General features: G+C 41.3%; 1 pseudogene; it reads right to left on the bottom strand.

The window, feature by feature from the left end:
* Positions 1-9764: 9764 nt before the first annotated feature.
* On the bottom strand, positions 9765-10044 carry LOC124993595 (neuronal regeneration-related protein-like; annotated as a pseudogene).
* Positions 10045-11476: the final 1432 nt, after the last annotated feature.

Genomic DNA, 11476 nt, shown 5'->3' on the forward strand with positions numbered 1-11476 from the left:
ATGCCCAGCTTCCAGAAATATGTATAAATGCATAAATAAATTTGTGAATGATAAACATCAGTGCTGTACTTCGGAAGGAGGATTCCCATTGTCTCCTGGTTCTACCCTGAGTAAAGATTGGCAGGGAAACTTTCCATGCTTCAGCTGGTTTAGAGCTAAGGAGCCAACAGTTTTAATAGACCACCCAGATGATTTTGATGCTTTGATAATGTTTGGAAAGAACTACAGTAAGGAAAAGGCTTCAGCCACACACTAAATGCTGACCTAGGCTAGAGAAACTGTTTGCCGCAGTCAGGAAGGTGATTCATTCTGGGGTTTTGTGGGATTCCCCAGCACTGATGTAAATGGAAGCTTTAGCAAAGGTCCCAGTTACACTGGTAATAAACAGAAATCAAGAGAAAGGAGACTCCTGAAATATTACAGAAACTGGAAAGCATAGACTAATTTTAGTCCATTATTAGTTTTCTGGTTTGTTTCGTAATAAGAATTTAAGAGATAAACTGATGTAAACATTGTATTGATGGCCTCAGATTCTTTAACCGGCAATATTTCTGAGAATCCTCAATGGCAGCACTTTTCATATTTCAGTGGTGAGTGTGGTTCTTAGAAATACTCAAAAGCCACTTAGACTCAAGTTTAATGTGGGTGGCAAATCTGGGGAATGTTGTTCTGGGAATCTGAACCTCAGTTTCCCTCTTCCTCCAGGAGCTCCTGGGAGAATGAGTTCTCAAGATGACTTCTATGAGCAAACAGGACATTTTGCTCTTTTTTTCTCTTTGGCGCACAGAGGAGGACTTCAGTTCTACTCAGGGAAGAAGAAATGGTGACCCAGAAAACATATCATTTTATCCAACACAGTGATTCTCAAAGCTGTACCTTTTGTTTCTGCATTGAGCCCACTGGACATACCTCTGGGGTGCTTGCTGTGGCGAGGGGTAGGGAGGAGTCTAGTTCTGAAGCTCTTTTGGCTGATGTGTTCGGAGCCCAGAAAAATATTAGACTGATTCTGCAATTCAGATTCCTTGAGATAAAATGTCAGGGTCATGGGGTGGGGGTGGGGGGAAGAAATGGGAAGCATGGCACCCAGGTTTAGAATCTTTGTTCCTAGGAGCTTTCTGAATTTCAGGGTCCCTTCTGCAGGCCTTTGGGTGTTCCCTTGTGGGTTCTCTCTAAGGCCACAGAGAATAGCCCACGCAGAAGCCACTTCCTCCCTCCACAGCCTATCCTCCCTGCTCATTGCACACTGTCACTATTCTTTCCCTATCTCTGTTTCTGTTGCCATGATAGGTAGAGGGAACACAGTGGAACTTAGAGGGGGCAAGAAAGAAATGGAATTGTCTAGCTTTCGTTTCATTTGTGAATTTTCCTTTAATTTGGCCTCTCTCAAAAAAAATTTTTTTAAACAAAATAGGCTGAGGTTGTAGCTCAGTGATGAAGTGCTTACCTGGCACATGCAAGGTTCTGGGTGTGACTCAGCACAGCAAATAATACTACTAATGATAATAAGTAAGTAAATAAATAACAGGCCTCTTGTGAGCATAATAATCTATGCTAGCTATCTTTGGGTTTATATTTAAAATTTATACTATTACTAGTCTGATTCTTAGGCCTTTGGAAATTTGGGACTTGAAAGAGTATCTTATTTTAAATGTGGAATAACTTTACAAAGTCCCCTTTTATTAATTTGGACTTTCCATGTCTGATTATTTTTCCTTCACCTCTGATAGCATGCAGAGATTTGATAAAGGATGGTAGACTCCTAACTTCTGCTTTTGATATTGTAGGTTAATAAGGTGTAGGAATAAGGATTTCACTGTCACTTCCAACAACACCTATATGGAAAAAGATCTGCTATGTTCCAAACAAAGGACAAACAAGCAAACTAATGGACCTAGTGTTACCACGGAAACATTCTCAATGTGTGTCCATGAGTGGTTATATACCTAAGACACACAAAGGTGATGACTTGGGACATTTTTTTCTATGATAACCCTCTCAGAGATTTGAAAACTCTCTGATCACTCTGAGTGTGACTTTGGAGAGTATGTTTATCAACTTTCCATTGCTGTGACAAAATATGTGAGACACACAATTTAAAAGGAGGAAAAGTTTATTTTGGCTCATCATTTCAGAGTGTCAGTCCATGGTCACTTAGCTCTTGTTATTTCTGGGCCTGTGGTGAGGCAAAGTCTCATGGCTGGAGAATGTGGTAGAACGAAGTTGCTTACCTCACAGCAGCCAGGAAATGAAAAGAGAGACAGAAAAAAGAAGAAGAAGAAGAAGAAGAAAGGTGCAGACAAGAGACACACCCTTCCAAGGCACACCCCCAGTGACCTAGTCCCTCTAACTAGGCCCCACCTCCCGACATTTCCACCACTTAGCAGTCCATTATTTTATGAACCCATCAATGGACTAATCCATAGATGAAGTTAGAGCCTTCATGATCTCACTATCTCCCAAAGTCCCCACCACTGAAGCGTGCTGCCTCGGTGACAAACCTTTCAACGCACGTTTTTCAGGGACATTTTAGATCTAAACCATGAAGGAGAGCCACACTGCTCTAACACATAGACCTGTCAAGTGATGGCAGTTTATTTATTCCTTTTCTAACAGTCCAGAACACAGGCTCTGATTCCAGAATTGGGAGAATGGGACTTCGCTTATAATAATGATGACTCTGCCATCTTCAACCCAAGGCTTCAGGGAAGAGGAAGGGTGGGGAGGCATCCCGGTGGGGGATTTTACAGTCCAGGCCTAGAAGTAACTTGCCTCATTTAGGTTCACATTTGGCTAGAGCTTTTGTTTGTTTATTTTGTGATCTGGGGATAGAACCCAGGGCCTTGCACATGCTTGACACCCCTGGCTTTTTCCAAGCAAGAGGCTGAGGAATGTCAGCTAGCTATGTGCCCAGGAACAAGAGTCAAATAGATTTGGTCCTGCCAGTGACCTCATGCTGGAGTGGTTTCTTTAAGACTGAGTGGGATTAGATCAGAAGACCTGCAGTGACCCTGGGTCACTGCAGTTACTATGTCCCACTTTGATGTCCCTCTTCAGTTCCTGGCTCAGGTGAACTTCCAGCTCCCTTCTTTGCTCTCCTGTGCCCTGCCTCCAGGCTCATAGTCTCTCCTTGCTATCCAGGATCCACCAACTAAGTTCCAGTTCCCTTACTAAGCTGCCCACTGGTCTTCTTGACTTTTGGCTTGCAGGTCTTATGGAACACATGAACTCACATGTGTCCCGTGTACTCATACGTGTTTCATGAACTCACATGGCTCCCATGGCTTCAATTCTTCCTAGTGTGGAGGAGAGTGCTCAGGGGTATAAGCCCTGTCACGATGACCCATGCCCAGACTGTTGCCCCTATGGCCTTTCTTGGCTTTAGTACTTTTTTTTCTTCTTTTATTTTTCTTATCTCCATTTGCCCTCCCTCCTGGCTGACTACTGGTTTGGATTTCTTTAATTAAGTTAATCATTTTTTTTTTCAGTGCTAAGGATCAAACCCAAGGCCTTGTGCATGGTAGACCTCCAGCCTTGGTTTGGCTTTCTTGAGGCTGTCCCCTCTACAAGAAGATACTCACTCTCCACCTCACCAGTTACGTTGAACCCCCTGGCCTTTGGGGGGCATTTAAGACCCAAACCATATTATATACTAATGAAATTACTAGTGATTGAAGCCCATAGATAGCTTTGGGACAAAGACTTGTTGCCAGAAAGATCAATGTATGTGCTATTGTTTGAATATGTCCCCCAAAATGCATGTGTTGGAAACTTAATCTCCAATGCAAGTGTTGAGAGATGGAATAGACCCATTAGGCAAGAGATTGGACTCATGTCATTATCAAGGAAGTGATTTCATTTATTACTGCAGTGACTTTCTGATAGCAAGACAAGTTCAGCACTCCCTTGATCTCTCTTTTTGACCTTTCCATGAACTTCCACCATGGATGATGCAGCAAAAAGGTCCTTGCCAGATGCCGACACCCTGACCTTGAACTTTCTAGCCTACCAGATGGGAAGAAAAAAATTTCTGTTTGTTATAAATTATTCAAAAATAAATAAATAAATAATTTGGCCTGTGGTATTGTTACAGTAACATAGAACAGATGAAGACAACTTGATCAGAGGGTTGGAACTTCCAGCTCTGCCCTTCAACCTTGAATAAAGGAAGCAGGGCTGAAAATTGAGTTGATCACCTGGAGGCCCATGATGTAATCAGCAGTGCCTTGAGAATGAAACCTCCATAAAAACCCCAAAGGGCAAGGTTCAGAGAGCTTCCAGGTTGCTGAAGGTGGAGATGTCTGGAGGGTGGCACACCCAAAGAGGGCATGGAGTTTCCCAGCCTTCCCATATGCCTTTCCCTTATCTCACAAGAGTTGCCCTGTGCAGCTCTTCCCTCTGGCAGTTCATTTGTATACTTTGTAATATCCTTTTTAATTAATGGGGAAACTTGAGTGTTTCTCTGAGTTTTGAGTGAGACTATATAGGCCATCCTAGCAAATCAACCAAACTCAAGGAGGTATTGGGAACCCCCAGTCAACAGCCAGTCAGTCAGAATCATAGGTCACACCTGGATTTTGCAACTGGCATCTTAAATGGAGCAGTTTTATGGGTCTGGGCCATAAACCTGTTGGACCTGACACCATCCCAGGCAGATAGTGTCAGAATTGAGTTAAATTGTAGGGTACCCACTTGGTGTTCGATGGAATATTGGTTGGTGATCGGTGAGGAGAAATCTCCACACATTTCAATGACCAGAGGTGAAGTATTCTGTGTTCAGTGTTGATTGTACTGTCTGTGTTGGAGAGTAGGAAAAGTATGTTTTTTCTGCTTTCAAAGACTAAATCCTTAAGAGAAAGACAACTTAAAGACTGTATATAGAAGAAAAAGAGAAAGTGGGATATTTACTACACTATTCTGAAGCTTGCTTTGTCAGTTTTCTTTTTAAATTTTATTTTAGCGATCCTGAGGATTGAACCCAGGGCTTCATTTATGCTAGGTGAGTGTTCCACTATTAAGTGACAACCCCCAGTCCTTGCCACTGAATTTGTAAGGTGGCCTCACACATGCTAGGCAAGCCCTCTACCACTGAGTTACAGCCCCAGCCTGGGGATATATCTTGCTAAAAATATGGAAGATATAAAGAGAAGTGTCATATATGTAGTCTAAAAGTTGGCCTGATCAAAAAATCCTTTGGAGATTTGTGTTTTCTGACCAAGGGAATCTGGAGAATGAATTGTAAGTTAGGGATAGTTAAAATTTGAAAAGAAGAATCTGCTAAGAAACAAATGAGAGGCAAAACTGATAGATATTTTAAAAGGAAATGTTTGAGTGAAGCCTGCCTCCTGTACCCATAGCTACCTGCCCACAAGAATGTGGCTCCCTAGTGACAGCTGCACTAATTATAGAAAAATGAGTGGAAGATGAATTATGTAAATTTACATTGACTGAGGATCCTGCTGGAGCATTTAGGAATTTTGATTATTAAAATAAACTGAGGATTTTCTTACATTGAAAAGCAATTAAAAGATGAAGAATAATTTGCTATGGGCTTAGAATGAAATCTGAACATTTTCTAACATTACTATAAATTTTATGCAAGTAAGAGCCATTTTGTGGATTTGAGAGGAAAAATCATATGACTCTCAGACTGAAAATTTATATTTTTTGGTTTACAAAAAAAGACACTGAAAAAAAATCATATTTTTAATAATCCCCCACTGTTAAGTAAAATAAGAACCTACAAAAGTCTCTGCTATGTTTCAAGTAGTTTTCTTATTTTTAAATATTATCCTAGCTTAAAAATTGAGGACTAGAAAACAGGAAGTGAGAAAGAATGGAAAGTCACTCAATCTTCTGCAAGAAAACTTTTTGTGTGTATTCATAAAGAGGGGCTAATGAGGGCCTATTGGGGTTGTGGCTCAGTGGTAGTGCATTCGCCTAGCACGCATGAGGCCCTGGGTTCAATCCTCAGCACCACATAAAAATAAAACAAAGGTATTGTGTCCACCTACAATTTATATATATACATATATATATATAAACATCATATATATTGTTGTTTTAAAAAGAGGGGCTAATGAAATAAAATACCTTAATGAGGACACTTAAAATGATTTTTTACTCATTTAGAAATTTGATTGGCTCAGGTTTAGTGAACATGTTAGTAGAAGAAAATGAAACCTGTATTCAAGATTTTTCCAAGTGAAACATTATTCAACTCTTAATTTAATATGCTGTAATTTTAAATGAATCTTTGTTCATACTCAGACACATTGAAAATGCAGCTAAATTGTTTCAGTCACCCACTTACTGAAGAACGAACAAAACAAAAAAACCCAACTATGTATTACTTGCTGTATGTCAGAAAGGCTAAGGATCTACCCAAGAGCAGTAGTGTTCTTTTCTCTGCATGAGTCAGAAAATCATGTTAACGCGTGATTTTTTTTGCCATTCTCAGTCTCCAAACACGTATATTTTAGTAATGTACAGTCCAGGGAAGAGTTCCCAAGCCTTTTTCCAAAGGCAACTCTCTCAGATTGATTTGTATTGTTCCAGTGCTGACAAAGGACAGCTTGAGGACCCCCAAGCGTTCACATTTAGCACTGACAGCACTTTCATCTGCAACGAGCCTTACAAGCAGTAACTAATTAAGAGGAGCAACACCCCTGCAAGGTATTTAACAGGATGTAAAAATGAAAATCTACAAGCAAGACAGCCAGGATGATGCATAAATGATGAAGTGTTAAATCATCATGACCTGAAAACCAGCAAGACTTCCTCCTTCTCTTCTTGCCAATGGTGTCTTTGGGGAAAAGTAAAAAGTTAGGTTTTATGCCAAGTGGGGAAGGGGCTGATATCTGGTTAGGGGTAGGTGAGAAGACAGTGATAATTCCAGGTATCACATTTGCCAAGGGGAAATGTTCTACTAACAGAGAAGGGGCTTCAAGACCACAGCCCTTTTAGAAGTACCCCCGGAGAATACAAAATCAATAGAGTTTAATTAATCTACTACAGATTGACTTCACATACTGAAGCCCCAGGTAGGGAAGTGCCATGCTGAGAAAACAGACAGTGCACAGTTGTAGAATGTGAGAGGAAAATAGAATGGACTTACAATCTGCATTTTCGTTCTCTCAGGATGGAGGAAGGCACTGTGACTGCCCAGGATCTGACGGCACAGATTTGCTGGCTTTTTCTTCTTTTCCTTTTCTTTTGTTTTGTTTTCTTCCCTCCTTCCATCTTTCTCTCTCTCTTTCTTTCTCTCTCTCTTTCTTTCTTTCTCTCTTTCTCTCTCTCTCTCTCTCTCTCTCTCTCTCTCTCTCTCTCTTTCTTTCTTTCTTTCCTTCCTTCCTTCCTTCTTTCCTTCCTTCCTTCCTTCCTTCTTCCTTCCTTCCTCCTTCATTTCTTCTTTCTTTCTTTCCTGGGGATTGAATCCAGGGCTTTGAGCTCTTTTTCACTGAGCTTACATCCTATTCCCTTTTTATTTTATTTTGAGTCACAGTCTCCCTAAGTTGCTGAGGCTGACCTCAAACTCATGATCCTCCTGCCTCAGCCTCCCAAGTAGCTAGAATTACAGGTGTGCACCACCACACCCAGCTTTGCTGACTTTTTCTATGAAAGTGTTCTCTATAGGTTAGCAGCATTACACAACCTTGACTGAAACGAGTTTCGTAGCTTTTAGAGGAAGCAATGGAGTATCACTCAGAAGAATCTGCAGTTCAGGGCTTTGAATGAAGAATTTAAAATTCTAACTATTTCTATCACCTGAGCCTCCATTTCTTCATCGGTGATAGGGTCTAATAATTTCTCCCTCAAAAGGGGTGCTTGAAAGTTAAATGAGATGGATGTAAAAGTGCATAGGTACAAAGTCTATACTTGATGAACTCTAGTTCTTTTTGTCTGGCCCTGGGTGTGCTGCAGAGATGAGGCAGGGGACAGTTCTGTCTCAGTTCCAGGAAGGCTGCCTTTGTTAGAAGCGGTGCCAGAGTCAGGACTTGCCAATGATGCTCTCTAATGCCAGGAGCTATGTTGCTCATAATAGTGGCCACAAGCAACATGTGCTATTGAAAACTTTCAGTGTGCTAGTCCAAACTGAGATGTGTTGCCATTGTAGATGACGTATTCAATCTTGAAATCTTAGTTTAAAAAAAGTGGAATATTTTACAAATAATTTTATATTAATTATATGTGGAAATGAGAACATTTTGGAATATTGTATTAAATAAAATATATTATTAAAACTGGTTTTACCAGGGCTGCGGCAGTAGCTCAGTGGCAGAGCCCTTGCCTAGCTGCCTGAGGCACTGGGTTTGATCCTTAGCACCATGTAAAAATAAACAAATAAATGCATGCTGTCCATCTGCAACTACAAAAATTTTTTTTAAAAATTGATTTTTACCTCTCTTTTAGTGTATATGCCTATAGAAAACTTAAAGTTGCATATGAAGCTCACATTGTGACTCACATTGTTTTTGTTGAAGAGCATTGACCTAGAACATAACACTCAAATGTCTTAGATAATATATTTAATCAGTTAAAAAGACAACTTGAGTTTTAGGTATGCAGCCAGCAAGGAAACCAAGAGGCAGCTAGGACAGGGGTCAGGGTTTTCCTTGTCGCTGAGCGACACCCAGGGCCTAGTGGGCTATGGGCAGCCTGCTTCCTTGATCACTGAAGGCCACACCAGTGGTCAGAGCTGGTACATGCAGTGGGTAGGAATGAACACCAAGTAGCTACTGCTGGAGGATGGGCACAGGGTGGCTACAGGAGGAGGATTTGGTATCACGTACTGACTGGTATCAAAAATTTTCCCTCTGAGGGCTGGGAGATGGCTCAGTTGGTAGAGTGCTTGCCTTGCATGCACAAGGCCCTGGGTTTGATCCCAGCACCGCAAAAAAAAATTTTCCCTTTGATAATTCCTCACAACTACTATGTTCTGAAGCAGAATCCTGAGGGTCAGTGGACAGTTAAGGACAAAAAAAGCAAGACTACAGATAGGAAGAGATTTGATAAGTACATTACAGTTTTGTGATCATTCCTATCACGACTGCACGAGAGTGAGTGCCAGCCAGTGAGACAGTCTTGGTAGCATTTGTTCGACCTGCAACACTGAGGAAGAAAGCCACACTGAAGACACAAAGAAAACGAGTCGATCCAGTCTAGAGACCAACCTTCAGGGAAAAGGTACCAGCACCTTCTTAGAACGTGGAAATTAAAAATAATTCCATCAGAACTACCTCGCCAAGCAGCACGTTGCAAGTCCAAAGAACTCTATTCATTAGTGTCTCAGGTCCTGTGGGAGCATCTCTGACACTTCCCACGAGGAAACAATGAATTTTTGTACATCAAAAGAGAACATGGATAGAATATAGAGATCTATAGACAATTGATAAGCATTAGCTACTGGGCTTGTTACATCTATATGACAAAAAAGGGCTGTGGTTGGGGTACTCAGCCTCTGCGGAAGCAGTTGGGAACTGTGTGCGTGGAAAGGCAGGAGTGGGCCAGTTGTGTGAGCACAGTGGGAGTCTGAGTTGTGGAAATGTTTGTAGTGACCAGGCCTAAAGGTCCACCTGGAGGGGTTGTAAATGTGAATTCACAGTGTGGAGTTCTGAGCATTTTCACTTGAGTCAAAATGATTAAAAACTGGTTTGATGATACCTATTTATCCATTGTAAATTCTCTGAAGCAGGACTCAGAGTCCCATAATTTCTTCATATACTTGATTAACACAGAAAATAAAAACTCCCATATGTGTGACCTCATTAGTGACCCACACACCATATGTAATAAAAATGGAGGTGTTGCGATTCAAACAAGTGGAAGTAACTAATACTTGGGGAGTGGAGTTCATGGCTGCCCAGTGGACTCAGGTGAGGCAGCCTTGGTCTCATTGATCTTCTTGTGATTCACTTCCTTTGGGACAGGAAGTCTTCACTGAGAAAGACTTCCCTCCATTTCCTTGCATGCAAATGGTTCTTGACTGACCCAAACAAAGAGTTCTGGGTAGTAAATGATTTTGGAATCTGGGAGTCCAAACAGCATCACGCCAACTCTAACGAGGGCCCCCTGACTACAACACATCTTGGTGGATGTTCTCATGGCAGGCACACCTACACAACTTTGGAGAGCCCTCACAAGCAGCTGCTACTGTGGGAGTTACTGTCTTGGAGGAACACTGTTTTAGTCAGCTTTCTCATTGCTGTTACTAAAACACCTTACACATGAATTAGAGTGTCCACCGATTTGAGCCTGAATGAGGTCTTACACATTCCGTTAGTCTGGAGACAGAGACAAAGAGTCTAATGTACCCTCTTAAGTCAGGGTGATAGTCACCATACTGGGGGAGAACAGTTTACTAGCTAACGCTGGTCTTGAACTTTCGATCCTCCTGCCTCAGCCTCCCAAGTCACAGGGGTTATAAGCATGCACACCACACCCAGCTGACTTTTTAAAAAATCTCATGGCATTACAATGAAATGTGTACTCTATGATTATTCATTTAGTTATACGTTTATAATTTGTGCATTTTTAGGTGTGTGTGTTGTATTTCCATTAAAGACTTATTTATCTTTTAAAAAGGTTAAAAATGCACTCTCAAACATGTAAATTTTTTTGTTTATATACTTCATATACATTAGAAAATCTACAAATGAAAAGCAAGAAAGAATGACAGAAAACATGACTAGAAGTTCTAATCTCTTCCTCCCACATCCAGGGATCGTGTGTACCACTGGGGTGTGCACAGGCCTCTTTGAAGATTGCTACCTTAGAAGTGGCTCTTGTCACACTCCTAGGGAAGTACACTGAGAGGAACTCAGTGATTATAACTGAAGAGAAACAAAATTGCAACAAAATTATAACAATACACAGATGAGGCATACACAACCTAAGTGAAATATTACAAATGTAACAAGATAAGTACAAAGAAAAGGCTGACCATGGCTGCCCCCAGCTGCAGCTACAGCATTTTGTTATACTGGCAAGTATTTTTCCAGTTTATGAGCAGGAAGATGGGAGTCCCATTCTGTATAGGGGCTCCCAGTGGTGATGAGACAGTCTTTCCGCCCTCCTTTTCTCCTTCCTGCCTTCCTTCTGTGGCCAGCTATGTTGCCCAGGCTGGTCTTGAACTCATGATCCTCCTGCCTGAGCCTCCAAGCAGTTGGGATTACAGGCCATCACGCCTGGCTAAACATACACCCTCTTTCTGATGAGAGGTGTTGGGAGACTCTTATTGCCAAGCTTGGCCCAAGAACTGAAGAGACTATGGACTTGAGCAATGTGTAGAAACCATGTGCCCTGGAGACTACAAGGTCTTCCCTGTATATTCTAGAATAAATGAGATCAACTGGGACTCTTGCATGACTTTAGTGAGGGTAAAAACTCCAGATCATGACAAAGATTAGTTTCCTGGCAGCAGAATTATTTGAATTAAAGGTACATAAAAATGTGACAAGTTTTTAATTAAAAATGTCTT

The sequence above is a fragment of the Sciurus carolinensis genome, chromosome 9, assembly GCF_902686445.1.
Source record: "Sciurus carolinensis chromosome 9, mSciCar1.2, whole genome shotgun sequence".
In the NCBI taxonomy this organism is placed as follows: domain Eukaryota; kingdom Metazoa; phylum Chordata; class Mammalia; order Rodentia; family Sciuridae; genus Sciurus; species Sciurus carolinensis.